The sequence below is a fragment of the Mya arenaria genome, chromosome 9 (assembly GCF_026914265.1).
Source record: "Mya arenaria isolate MELC-2E11 chromosome 9, ASM2691426v1".
NCBI lineage: Eukaryota > Metazoa > Mollusca > Bivalvia > Myida > Myidae > Mya > Mya arenaria.
In genome coordinates this window covers 45,952,036-45,966,901 of record NC_069130.1, presented here as the reverse complement: position 1 = coordinate 45,966,901, position 14,866 = coordinate 45,952,036, and the positions used below count along the sequence as shown (strand labels likewise).

Here is a 14,866-nt window from a genome sequence, read left to right as displayed (position 1 = left end):
GACTCACTTTTTAGCATAACACGTTTTTTCTTTATACGATTCTAATTCGATGCACAAAATGAGATGGCGAACTACACAAAAAGATCACTACACGTACACGTTCCCGTATAATAGTTATAATTGTTTCACGACAACTCTTTTATCACGAGACAAACCTACCGCATTTTCCACAGAAGCTTTTACAAGCGATCTCGGCAATACTCGGCTCATCACATATGTTGGGATTCCCGGCATGCATCAGCTCACACGCCTGAGTGTCGATATCAGCACAGGTTGGGACAACTGTGGTAGTGGGAGGAGACTCAGTTAAAGATAACGTTACTTCATGGTTGAAATAACATCTCTATTTTAGTTATTATCAACTGTAATATATAAACGTTTAAAACTGCGATCTGATTTTTTTTTATCAGAAGTCTTATGTCACCGTTTTCCGATATTAATGCAAAATTTTTGACTTATTCAATGACAAAAAATAAAAAGTGGCCAACACGGTCAAGCTGTGATGGTGCAGCTTTAAAATATCGATACAATTTAGGCCAACAGTGTTCCGTGCCCGTCATTTTCATCGTGACAACTCGACCACCTCCGGAAACATTTGAGACAGTCAATTATGTTGGATAATGGCCGAGGAGTTCTATGCCTTCACTATACTTTTGGCTACGTGACGCAATGAATCGCAACCCCCTAATAAATAAAAATCCCGTAATTATCCTTGCTTACCAGGGGCGGATCCAGGAATTGGCGTAAGAGGGGTCGTAACTTAGGGGCGCAACCTTTTGACATGCGCCCCATCCCTTAGAACCAAAAGTATTTGACATAAATTGTTTGCATGGGATGTGGAGTTACTCCCTTAAAAAACCTTTTATCATTTGTAGTCGAAAATGGTACAATTTGAGATTACTTTATTACTGTACTCTCCCAGATTGATATAAAAATGTGAACTTGGACGATTTTAGAGGGGGCGAGCGCAGGGTGCACCCCCTCTAAATCCGCTAGTGCTTACGGCATTTCTTGCAGTATTTTTGGCATGCGGTGTCACCAAGAGGCGTGTTACACATATCCGGCTGACTGGCCTGCATCCGAACACAAGCCTGCGTGTCAAGGTCAGCGCACATCTCCTGCGCGAAGGCTCCCGCCGACAGAAGGATGACAGAGAAGAAGATATGTGCGGACATCATTGTTTACACTGAAATTTAAACATATTGAAATACTGACCAGAATAAATAATTTCATTTTATACTCTTAATAAAACATATCAATGACAAAGGCAGACAAGAAGGTTGAAAGCAAAAGAAAAATATATATAAAAAAACTGGACATCACGGTTTACACTGAAATATAGACATTAAAATACGGAAAAGAATAAATAATGGTTGTTCATATTAATTTGTAAAATCTAAAGCCAATCGGAGCACCTTCGCTTTTTTTCTTTAGAAATAGCTCCAGATGTATATGGACAGTTTATAATTGTCAGAAGTCTTTATACTTAACTACGCTGCAAGTAGAACGCGCTGTAATCTCAACTTGGCAGTAATGCCTCAAAGTTTAATAATAATACTTATTAAATTTTAAATTATTATTATTATTATTATTATAATAATAATAATAATAATAATAATAATAATAATAATAATAATATTAATATTAATAATAATAATAATAAGTATTATTATTAAATTTTAAATTATTATTATTATTATTATTATTATTATTATTATTATTATTATAATAATAATAATAATAATAATAATAATAATAATAATTATATGGCGGTGATGGTGACCTAAAACACGTCAGTAAGTTGATGGCTCCGTTTTTACTCATGTAAAATTGTGATATATATACAGTACAAAGAGCATATTTATAAAAAAAATATTTTTCAAGATTTTTTTCACATTTTCGGTATTATAAGTTAAATTTTGGAATTATAAGATTTTTTTTTGATTTTTTAAAAAGAAATGATTGAGTTTGAAAATCCGGTGCCAGATAGCTAGAATTACCTTATTAGTATAATCGAGTAGTTTCATTTTGATAAAAGATTGTTTATTGAATTGAATGAAACATTGCAAATTGCAACGCTGCAAACGCACCTAAACATCGCCTCCTTTTATGCATAACTATTTGTTTTGTGTAAGTACATACTAACAATCTTTAATGTTTTTGTCTACTTTATGATTATAAACTATCCACTAGCTGAGCCAGCTACTGTTTATATCTACCGCTTCACCTGATTAAAATCAATAACGGTTGACTGCTGATTTACTGAAATAAAAGCCTTGGGAAACTTTATAAATACTGCCTTTTTATTGGTCAAAATATAATGTTGACCACTAATTCTCATTTATATTTTTCAAGTTCTTATTTCACGAAAATAAAATAAGAGAAACATATAATACCTGTAAACTTGCTGATATCAAAGTAATCTTTCACTTAAATTATAACTTTGGTAATGATGTAGGTGTTCAGTAAAACCGTCTTTTATACCAGTTCCTATCATGGGGTTATATAAGTGCTTACGTACTGTAAATAGTACTTTTACCGTTGTAACTGTTCAGCGACCAAGGCAATGTCTCATCGACTGCTACATTAAGTTAAGGTGACCCCTGCCTAACCCAGTGGTGACCTCCTAGGATTCATTTAATATCATTTCCTCAACTGTGTTTAGCCTATAGGACAAGGTTTTAATGAAAAGAGAGAGAGAGAGAGAGAGAGAGAGAGAGAGAGAGAGAGAGAGAGAGAGAGAGAGAGACAGACAGACAGACAGACAGAGAGAGAGAGAGAGAGAGAGAGAGAGAGAGAGAGAGAGAGAGAGAGAGAGAGACATGTTTTCCGTCGGAGAGGCAGGATTCGAACACAGAGGTGATAATTACTATCAGTCTTAAAGGGACTAGACACCAGATGATACACTTGCATCGTTAGGTACAAAACATTGAATCTTACTTTCTGATGTATCACATCGCTTACCAGAGTTTAATTGTGAGTTAAGTTCCTTAAAACACTCTGACAAACCTTTTCACAAAACGGCCGTCTTAAGGAGCACAGTCAAACAACAGTTTGGAAACAGGTTTGTCGAAGTCTTTGATGAAACTAATCACCTTATCAAACAACTGTAATAAAACGAAAGCGGTGCTCTTTAAGCGATAGAGACTGTCCTGAAAATGGTGTAGTAAACGAAAAGTTATCTTTGTTTAAATCTTCATTTTAAGTAATATATCACGTGGTAAACACACACTTTTCCTTACGGGTTGTGGTTTGGAAGTAGGGTTAAGTGTGACATTGTGTTACCAAATGGTAGCTATTCATATTTCTGACCCTTTCGTTGTACTTTTATTTAGGCGTAGTAAACCTGCAGTAAAGGTCGACTGACGAGACAACTGGTCATTAACACTACAAACATAATTTGGTAGATGTAGTTCAAAATATTGATTTGTAACGGCACAAAGTTTAAAACCTTGTGCATAGGTCAATCCTGACTTCATTTTTTTCACAGTTTTTAACTTTGAAAACGATAAGCTTTTGAACAGAACAGAACAGAACAAAATGTTTACAGTTTTTTTTGTTTATATACATATTAAATATATTACTATTACAATTAAACAGTGTAGTGTGAAATATTAAATAAATATGATAATCAATCTTTGTTTAAGGATGAACTGGAATAGTAAATCACAAATCTATCAAACTATAATAGTATACAGAACAGAACAGTGGATAGTATTGCCACGACAAACAAGCATTTTTTTAAAAATAGCATTGAATTTCAGACATTTCCCGATTTAAACTATTTAAAATCATGGATACATAGAAACATTTATTCAGGCATATAATACACTTGTATTAACAGGTTAAAAATGCATTCATTTTAGATAAACATAATTTTAGAAAATATGCAACATATGCTTTATCACAGTGAAATAGTAACAATATATTATGGTCTCCCCAATCCTGAAAATATTGTTTTTCTAGGACACTCATGAAATTAAGTACGATCTTACATTGAAGTAAACAGATATCCTCATTTTTTATTTGTTTTAATCTTTAAACATTTTTTTAAAGATAATATAAAGCTGTGTTTGAATAGGCTAAAAACTATTGTTGATTTACATAACTTGCTTACCCAACTAAGTGATTAATACGGGCTCTAAACCCAGCGAAGCTCGGCAGAGCCCTATTACGGTCACACATAGCACTACTTTCGTTCAAAAGTTGCACATACTATCAGCCTGAAAAAAAGACGTAAAGGTGATGGAACCAGTATTTTTCTGTTCATAAACTATATTGAGCGCGTGCATGCGGGACACAAAAAATATCAGAGCGTGACGACACGGAAGAAAACAGGCTCATGAGTAATTAAAATAATTCAAAATATGCTTATAATCAATTACTATGAATACTTTTGGTAAACTCACAAAGACAAATTAAACATATTTCTACATATTGTCTGAGATATATACTTTGTTTTCACTTGTTTATTAAAGATATTCATACGCATTGTTTACCATTCTATACGAAGGTCACACTTGACAGTTAAAAGTTGTCATTTTAGGCTTTACAATATCGATACTATTTAGATGTTTGACAGTTGTTGATCGGATAGAAATTGCGAAGAATTAATTCCTGTTGGATTACCGATTTAATTACGACCATGGATTATACCGGTACACATAGCAGAGCTTGTCGCGTCAGCCAGGTACAGTATGATTATTTTGTATCAAACACTTTTCAGTGAATCATACAATGAAGATATCAATTTCATAAACTTATGACATGCGGTTGACCAGTTCAGAAATCGCCATGGCTGAGCGAGATATTGTCACTGAAAAGATGGATGGGGTGTACCGTCTGTGAGCCTCAACAATGGATGAGTGAGATATTTTAACTGAGATCAAAGGATACAGGAATTGTGTGACAAGTGTACTCTTGTGCCATGCAACACCACTTTTGTGTTAATTAAGAAGTTGGGCGTGGATGGTGCGGGAGGCGTATCCCCTCCTGCCAAGTGAAACCATGGCGGAGCGCAAGATTATGACTGAAAAGATCAATGGACGGTTGTGGTTCGACACTATGTGAATGATGAAGATTGTATGTAATATTAAACTATTTAATATGTAAAAATATATGACCAAAAGCTGATTATTTGTTTATTATATGAATCATAGAGTACACAAACACATTTTTTATAATTCTCAGACCAAGAGATCACCCAAGGGACCGAATCGCCCCAATCGGATAGCTCGACTGGCCACAACTGCAGTCCAAATACCAGGTAACTGAAATGCAACACCACTTTTTTGTGACAGATGTTATTAAATTAAGAAGTTGGAAGGGGAGGGTGCGGGAGGGGTTTCCCCTCCTGCCAAAACAAAACCCATGGCGGAGCGCAAGATTATGACTGAAAAGATAAATGGACGGGTGCGGACCAACACCATGGCTTTGTGAGCTATTGTGATTGTAAAGATGAATGGTTTTGCCTTGATCCACAGCTTGTGTGTAAATAAATAGTGCCGAGTGACTACTCGTACCAAGCAACACTATGGGAGATGAGAGATTGTGACTGAATATGTTGAGAGGAAGGCTGACACCATAAGAGTGCAAGATTGTGATTGAAGGACAAATCGGCAAATGCGGGTTGATGGTTTTGCTGTGGGCCACAGATCGTGTGAAATATTGTAACTAAATAGTCAGTCCAGGGTGTGGAGAAGGCGAACCATCCTGCCAAACAACCACCATGACTGAGTGAGAGTTGCCGTACCCTTTCCATGAAACAACATGGCTTTGTGAGAGAATCATCAATGTTACTAAAATACACTTACTTTACAGGTGCACCTGTATGTTATTAAGCTGTGCAATTATTTATTCATATGTTTTTTTCTAGATATAGTTTAAAACGGAGGTGCACTTCTTACATAAATACAACTGCACCTCTATATCTAAGATGGAGGTGCACCTCTTTAATATACAACTGCACCTCTATATTTAGACCGTCATGCCTTTCTTAGACCTGCACCTTAAAAACTCCATTTTTTTCAATTTACATCTCCGTTTAGTAATTTTTCACCCAAATTGTAAGTCAAACTGTACTGGCTTGCTCACACTCAATCTCATGGTCAAGTTTGTTACAAAATTGCCATTGTGTCAAAATTTCTGCTTGTTAATAAGTAAAGAAAGTCTATATGAGATGCCTAAAGAAGTTTGTGTTGTTGACAGTAAATACTGTAAACACCCTCTGCGATTCACTCAAATCTGCATGCGATAATGCACCAGTCAATTGTAACCACGCCCCCCCCCCCCAGGTCCGGGGAATAGTGGGGACTTTGACATTTGGTCCAGTCAACCCCGGCTAAAATCCCCGCCCTGTGGGGACGAACAGATGGTTAAATCCCCGCCAAATGCCCTTGCACCCCAGGGACCCTAGGTAAGGCACATTCCCCGCTATATTTAAAGCAAAGACAAAACCACCGCATTCACCCGGCACTGCGGGCCACCTGTAAGGTAAACACACGGCCCATTTCCCCGTCTATCCCCTGTATACCCCCGGACCTGGGGTGGAGGGGCGTGGTTACAATTGACTGGTGCATAAGACCCCAGCTTCTCGATAAATCTTAAGGGTAACGGACTTAAAAAGCTTGAACCTGTTATAAAATATTTTCATAAATTGGGGCAAAGAAACATGACATACAAAATAAAAAAAGTCATGTACATACAGTGTACTAATGCTCAACAGCAATATGTTTGGTCATAAAGAAGTTGTGTTACTATAGTTTAGAACAATTAGATTTCAGTGTAAATCACTTGTAAATGGGATATGTAAGATCAGCACAAAATACAGACTTTTTTTGTATTTCAGAATGCATCCATGCCACCTGGTTTTTGACATTACTGCTGTGGACAGATTTTCAGCAATGCATGTATTGCCATGCTATGTATTACTGGAGGCAATAGGTTTGGAAATAAACCAGACTTTTGTCAAGGTTTCCCTAAAATAAATTGCCAGTATGTGTATTGCTCTTTGTTATAACATCATGATCAGTGTTTATTTCAATAGCTCATTGATGAACTGTTTCTTTCCGAATTGAATTTCTTCCATGCCGTTTTTGTTGCGGCTTTGAGATAATAACATTTTCTAATAAAACTGCTGACCTTCATTGGTCTTTGGACTGTATTGTGCATCTATTCGCCCATTTTGTTTGCTCTTTTAAGCAAACATTGCATTAACTGCAAACAAGTATCACAACTTACTACACATGATGCGGAATTATGTTTCATTTAGTGTGCATATGCTTTTTAGCTTATGAACATGAAAAACATCTACATAAACAATCACAGCAACACAATGAGATCTCTATCTAAAGAAATATTGCTACTTTTCATTCATTCATACTGTCAATCATTCATGAATATATTCATTTACTTGAAGTTAATACATTGAAAAAATTCACATCTCTGATGGCAAAATCAATAAAAAGTGAGCAGGGGGATTGAGAGAAGAACCTTTTCATTTTATGCATTAAAAAAAACAAACCTAAATACACTCAAAATACCTTAAAGGGTACACCAGATTGGCACCAAAAAGATTTTTTTCTGTAGCGAATCTCGGGACAATTGTTTAATAAAATTTGATCAAAACGTTCAATCTGTGAGAGTGCAGCTTTAATAAATTAAAAACACTAATTTATTTTTTTATTCAATATAGCCAGCCTGGTTACTGAAGCCACAGAGGTATTTTCAAGGACAAGAACCAATCTGATCAAAACATGGTCTAGTGATGGAATTCCATACACGTTCTTGGCAAGGATTTTTTTAGAAAGGAATATTGTCTGCAAGTAAGAATGATTTCTAAGGAAGTCTGGTTTAAAGGCTATCAAAATATATCTGGGTACTCAATTAGTAAAGATTAACCTTTGAATTGTTAAAAAAGTTATTGCAAATTGTCCCAAAGACTATATATTTAATATTTTTGTCATAATTTTTTTTGGAATGAATGAACTTTTCTGTACATTTATCGCATTTATACACCAGTCAATTGTAACCTTGGACCCTCCAGGTGCAGTGGTAAACCGGGGATAGCCGGGGAAAAGGGCTGTGTTTCTACCATTCAGGTGTCCCTGCAGTGCCGGGTGAATGCGGTGGTTTTGTCTTGATGCAAAATATAGCAGTGCGGGGGCATTTGGCGGGTATTTTAACATCATTTCTTCCCTGCAGGGCGGGTAATTTACCCTGGGTTGGCTGGACTGAAAGTCAAAGTCCCCGCTATTTCCCGGGTTTGGGGGTGTTTGCAATTGACTTGAGCATAATTCCTACATAAAAGGTTATGTATGTATCAAATGAGTGTTTACAGGCATTTTTCATACTTTTACTGTAGAAGAAGATAGTCTTATGCTACGTCAAACATTGATTTTGTGTCTTGCTTGCAGAATATGATGTGCCAATAAGCTCCAGTTTGCTGCGGCTTTTCGCCCATGGCAGTTGTCCTGCAATTTAGATCCAGGAGTTGCAGCTCTGAATCTAATATTTCAGAATGAAGATGTAAGTTAACTTTGTAGTACTTGTTTGTGTGTAAATGATTCCAAAGAGTGAGATTTATACTAATCAGGTGTAAATAAGCAACTAATAGACACTGGTTAAGAGCTGTAATCTTAATTTTAAGGCAAATCTAGCCTTCAAAACAGATACTTAAAGCATTTTTTTTAAACTTAGCATAATTATGCTATCAGTGCATTTTCTACATCATGTAGCCATATCATACATGAAAACACTAGCAGTTGTCATGAATCTTTCAGTTTGGTGTTTTTTTGCCATTCCCTTTGCTGCGCCATTTGTCCCTGGAAGCATTTCAGTTTGGCTCTATGTCTTTTTTATATAAACGCTAAGCTGAAGTGGAAAAATCTTATTTTGCTTTGAAAAAATCTGAATAGAGTAAGCAGGCCATTTTTATGGTGCTGTCTGTATATATATATATATATATATAAACTTTACTTGGTCAGATTATTCCAATGCATGAGGAAATAATGGCTCTTTAAAAGTTTGCTGCTTACCTATTGATGGAAGTGGCTATTTCTGCTTTTTATGAAAACACCACAGGTGCTTATACTCATTCTAAAAGTGTTTAAAATATCATTGCCAAACTTTCAGCATGTGTTGCATACAGCCTAAAATTGAACTATAGGAGTTTTGAAGTTTGTTTTTGCAAAAATATTATATGAAAATACTGTTTTGAAGAGATACATTGTAAGCTCAATGTTAGTGTCTATTATGAAACATATAGTTAGAATAACTGTGGTCTTAGGCCATTTTTACATATTTTTAACAACGGTGACATCATTTGTTAGTGTGATAGTTTCTTCATCTGCGTCAATGTAAACAAATTGACCCTTGTTTATTATATTCTGAGTTAGGTGTTAATCTTTTCAGATGGGAATTCATCACTATAGTACCGTATTCACCAGTAAGGTTTTATCCAGGATACCAGAGTGGCATCTGGGATTGATCTCTTCAGTAAGTTGGATTCGCCAGTAACGTTTAATCCAGGATACCAGAGTGGCATCAGGATTTGATCACTTCAGTACTGTATTCACCAGTAACATTTTATCCAGGATACCAGAGTTGGCATATGGGACGATCACTTCAGTACCCTATACCAGAGTGCATAATATATCTTGGATCTTCTTCAGTACTGTAATCATCATGAACAATTGAAATAAGAGACAAGAATTGCATATGTATCAAATGCAGAGAAATTTGTCAATTTTCTTGCAGAGTATTCCCCTTTCAATAGATCAATACATCATAGTTTATTACAGTCGTCTTGTCAGTAGGCTGTTAACCTCTTGCTGGGGGAGGGGGGATTTACTATGTCTAAAATACAGTGACATTGTTAAAATTAAAACAAAGCCTAATACGCTAATGAATGAGCTAATGAAAGCATAATTACAGTACATTTTTGTTCTGATAATGTTGTGGACAATTAAATTGCTTTATGGCGCATATATTACAAGTTTACAGCATATATATATATATATATATATGCTGTAAACTTGTAATATATGCGCCATAAAGCAATTTAATTGTCCACAACACATGTGTGTGTATCCAATATTAATAACTAATGTTTTGTTGAATAATCTATGTGCTTGTTTTTAGCTCACCTGAGCACAAAGTGCTCAACGTGAGCTATTGTGATCGCCCTGTGTCCGTCATCCGTCGTAGTCGTCCGTCGTCGTCAACAATTTCACTGTTAACACTCTAGAGGTTAGTTCGGGAACTATCTTATTGAAACTTGGTCAGAATGTTACCCTCAATAAAATCATGGACGAGTTCGATATTGGGTCAGCTGGGGTTAAAAACTAGGTCACCAGATCAAATTAAAGGAAAAGCTTGTTAACACTATAGAAGTCACATTTATCTTCTGACTGTATCTTCAGGAAACTTGGTCAGAATGTTAATATTGATATTCTCTAGTTCAATTTCGAATCTGGGTCAAGTGTGGTCAAAAACTAGGTCACCTGGTCAAATTGAAGGAAAAGCTTGTTAATACTCTAGGCCCCAATTTCTCGAAACTTCTTAAGCTTAACAGGCTTAAGTAGCTTATTTCAATTACTCAAAATACATACTTGAATGGAATTTTGATAAATGAAAAATGGTTTAATTTAACTAACATATAGATAATTCCTATCTAAAGTATAAAACTCTTAAAGAAGTAAATATTATCCAAATTATTGAAAACCAAAAATAGTGAGTTTAGCTTAATCCTGTTTTAAGGGACTTAAGAAGTTTCAAGAAATTGAGGCCTGAGGTCTCATTTACAACTGTATCTTCCTGAAAGTTGGTCAGAATGTTTATATTGATTAGCTCTAGGCCAAGTTCGATCTTGATCATGTGCGGAAAAACTAGGCATTTGGTCAAATCATAGGAAACTTTAGAGGTCACATTTATGACTGTATGTTCATTATACTTTGTCAGAATGTTTATATTAATTAGCTCTAAGCCAAGTTCGAATCTGGGTCATGTGCAGTCAAAAACTAGTTCACCAGGTCAAGTAATAAGAAAAGCATGTTAACACACCAGAGGCCACATTTATGACCATATGTTCATGGAACTTGATCAGATTGTTATTCTTGATGATCTGTATTGGATCAGATGAGCGATACAGGGCCTTCAGGGCCCTCTTGTTTTTTTTTTTAAATGTTATAGATGTATAATTCAGTTTAAAGACTAATACTTTAAATAATTAAATATTTTCATACTTTCTGCATTCATCGTTTACCTCGTTATGTTTAAAGTAGGAATCATTTATCTGTACTGTAAATGCTTTTATGGTATTCAGTATTAGGTGAATTAATATACTTGTGTTTGTTATAATGAGTTTTTTCAAACATTAAAATATTAAATTTGCTTTGAATTACCTTAACCTTACTTGTTATGCACCTTAATAATCTAATTGGTGTAGTCAAAGTCATAGTATGTCATATAAAATGAATTTTGCCTTTTACTCTTGTTTACCTAAGAAAAAATGTACTGCATTAGCAGTTTCTGCAGTTGATAACATACATAGAGCCCGTCTAAGGTAGTGCCTTATTTCATATTAAAACAAATATACTTTCACCCACAAATAGACTGTGAATGATGGTGGTATCCCGTGGTCTATTAATTATATTTTTTTTCGAAATAAAGTGTGGAAAATCATAAGCGTGTTTGTTCAAAGATACTGACATTTTTTCAGTACCCTTCAGCAAAATGTTGATATTTGCTCAAATATCGTCTTCGAAACCTTCCATATTCAATATTGTTACAAACAGCTATCAGCGATTTTGTTGCCGTGTGACTGGTTGAGTGGCACTATCATGAGATGTTAACAATAGATGCTTTAGTGTAAAAATATCCACATTTGTTGTAAAATATTTTCCGCTATAGTGGTTTAACAGTCGATTTTCTATTTTTCTTGACCTAATCAGCGTGATTTCGCATCCCATTAAAACTAAATATTTTTTTCAACTTTATATATATATTTTGCCTGACATTCCAATATCATGATGTGATAATTATTTATTAAGTGTTTTAGCATAACCGGGAAAACTAAATGTGTCCAAGAGCATGAGCGAGACCCTTTAAGGATAGGTCTTCTACAAAAAACACATGACCGAGCGTGGGCCATCAATGTATGTGATCCAAAAGCAGCTACAGCCTACAACCTCTACTGACCAAATCATTTGAAGACAAGATAAGCACAAGCAAAGGCTGTAACTGAATTCATTTGCGACATATTGACGACCACTGAGACCGTTGCAACATAAGCCACACACTGGAAAAAACTGTCGACCACTGACACCGTTGAAACAATTGCGAAAGACTAGTGACCGCTGAGACCGTCAGAACAATGAGTTACAAGATTTTTTGGAACAGTTAGAAATTGTGCTTTTTGCCTCTGTGCAAGATCGGGCTATGCTGTTACATCACTCATCAGTTACATGCAAATTTCCAAATTTCCAGTTTCTAGTTGTGATGCATCGACAAAGTGATACAGCTCGGTGGTAACAAAAATACTTGCTTATCGCCGTTTTAAGTGACACGTGACAAATCAAACATTTTGAAATAGGAATGAAATGATGCCAATATTTTTCCATTAGTTATTACAAACTATCTGTCTGTCCGATGTATTTGAAACCCCGAAGCAGTGAAACACTCCGCCGTGATATAGTTCAACACTACCAAACCTAGTTTAGTTGATAGTTTAAGTAGTAATTAATGTCGAAAGTAGGCGCCAGTTTTCTTTCTTCTCATCACCTACCAGCTTTTTATGTTTTTTTCTTATTTATTGACCTTTACAAACGTATTGAACATTTCTAGTTACAAATCAATCCAACTGCGGTACGACAAATTGCATACTACTTAGTAAAGCATTAATGGTGGCATTTGCTGAAATATCTTACTCTTTCATTGTTGTTCTATTATTTTATTTTTATTATTATAATTATTGTTATTATTATTATTATTATTATTATTATTATTATTATTATTATTTTGTTGTGACAGAAATGAAAAAAGGCGTTTACTCCTTAAAACACTTATTGAGTCTGAGTCTAGACTTGGAGTTGAGACGAACATAATTATGACCCCTAGACTCATACTCAGACACTCACCTTTATTAAATAAAAAAAAATCATCTTTTTCATTCGTCACGTTTTGACACAGGTGCTTGAACTCGATTTGAAATAGTTCATGACTCTGGCCGTCCTGTGCACATGTTTACAAACGTTTTCAAGATTTAGAACTGCAAATCTGCATTGCCATTAACGTCTAGCAGGGCATCGATGATGAACTTTGGGGGAAAGATAAAATTTAAACTTCGTGAAGTAAGAAGTGACCCTTACAAAACCATAGATGGTCAACACTGGGTCAAATTGGTATCACACTTTCATCAAATAAGCAGCCGAAGAGACATTGGCTTTGTCACAGAATGATAACAATGACCATGGTACTACTCGCAGAACGCCAGCACTTATATAACCCAATGATAGAAATTAGTGTAAAAGACGACCTCAATGAACACCTTCATCATTACCAAGGTAATATCTTGAGTGAAAGATTACTTTGATATCAGCAAATTTACAGGTATTGTTTTGTATGTTTCTTTTATTTTATTTTCGTAAAATAAAACTTACTCTAAATCAAATGCCGAATTTTATCGTAAACTGTTTGTGACGAGTAATACTCTTTGCAGGATCTACAGCCTGCAGGTAGTGCTGTATGGCGACTGTTAAATGTCGTCCCTTCTTATCTTTCATTTATTGCATTCTCATTCGCGTACACTAATCAGAATACGTCTAAATGAGCAGAAGTGGTCAACATTTAACTTTGTCTAATGAATAGGCAGTGCCTCTCTAGAGTTTCCCAATGCATTTATTTGAGTAGATCAGCAGTCAACTGTTATTGATTAACTCAGGTGAAGGTGGGCCATGTCAAGGCAACTGCCGCCTCTGACTAAAACAGCTTTTTTTTACTTTCAACCGTGATGTCCGCTTTTGTCATGGTACGCTATTTTTATAGTAGGAATGTAATCATACATTATAATTTACTCTTTTCCGTTTTAAAATATTTATAATTTCAGTGTAAATAATGATGTCCACACTAACCTTCCTCTCTGTCATCTTCCTGTCGGCGGGAGCTTTCGCGCAGTAGATTTGCGCTGATCTCGACACGCAGGCTTGACACGACAGCCAGCCGGATATGTGTAACACGCCCCTTGGTGACACCACATGCCCCAGATTCTGCCAGAAATGCCGTAAGCTATGAATATTATCGGAACGTTATTGATTGGAATGGGTGCAGGGGGTGTGAGGGGTGTGGACGATTATTGGGTCTCCTTACCCGAAACATAGGGACGCTATCAGAACACCTCGGCCATCATCCAATATAATGTTCTATTTCGAAGCTTGCCGGAGATGGCCGGAGTTGTTACGATTAATAATGACGGTTGACCTAAATTTCTATCAGGATTTAAAGCTGCACTCGAGCCGTTTAGCCCACGTTTGGTTTCCTTGAATGAGCAAAATTTTGCGTCAATGTAACAGTTTTGAATATTTACACTGGAAAATTGATGTTTAATTGCTAAAAAATCCACTAACGCTATGAGAGAAAAAAAGAAAAAAATAGATAGTTTTCCAATCAAATGAGATCAGTTCTATTGTGTGCTATCGTAGCTATATAATTTATCTGAAAACATTCATGCCAAAATCAGCTGATTCTGAGCAAAAAAATGAAAAGTTGTGAAATCGGTAAACCTATGAGAATGCAGGTTTAAATGAAAATAATATGATCTGCACAAGATAAACATTATTATATTTTGTTAAGTAAAACCTTTTATTGATTA

At 35.5% G+C, this 14,866-nt stretch overlaps 1 long non-coding RNA gene across 1 annotated transcript; it reads left to right on the top strand.

Moving 5' to 3' along the window:
• The first annotated feature begins 4,568 nt into the window (after positions 1-4,568).
• Positions 4,569-6,977, top strand: LOC128246695 (uncharacterized). The gene is made up of 3 exons (XR_008263329.1): positions 4,569-4,690; positions 5,191-5,266; positions 6,848-6,977. It is a non-coding gene; the product is annotated as an uncharacterized LOC128246695 (long non-coding RNA).
• The last annotated feature ends 7,889 nt before the right edge of the window (positions 6,978-14,866 follow it).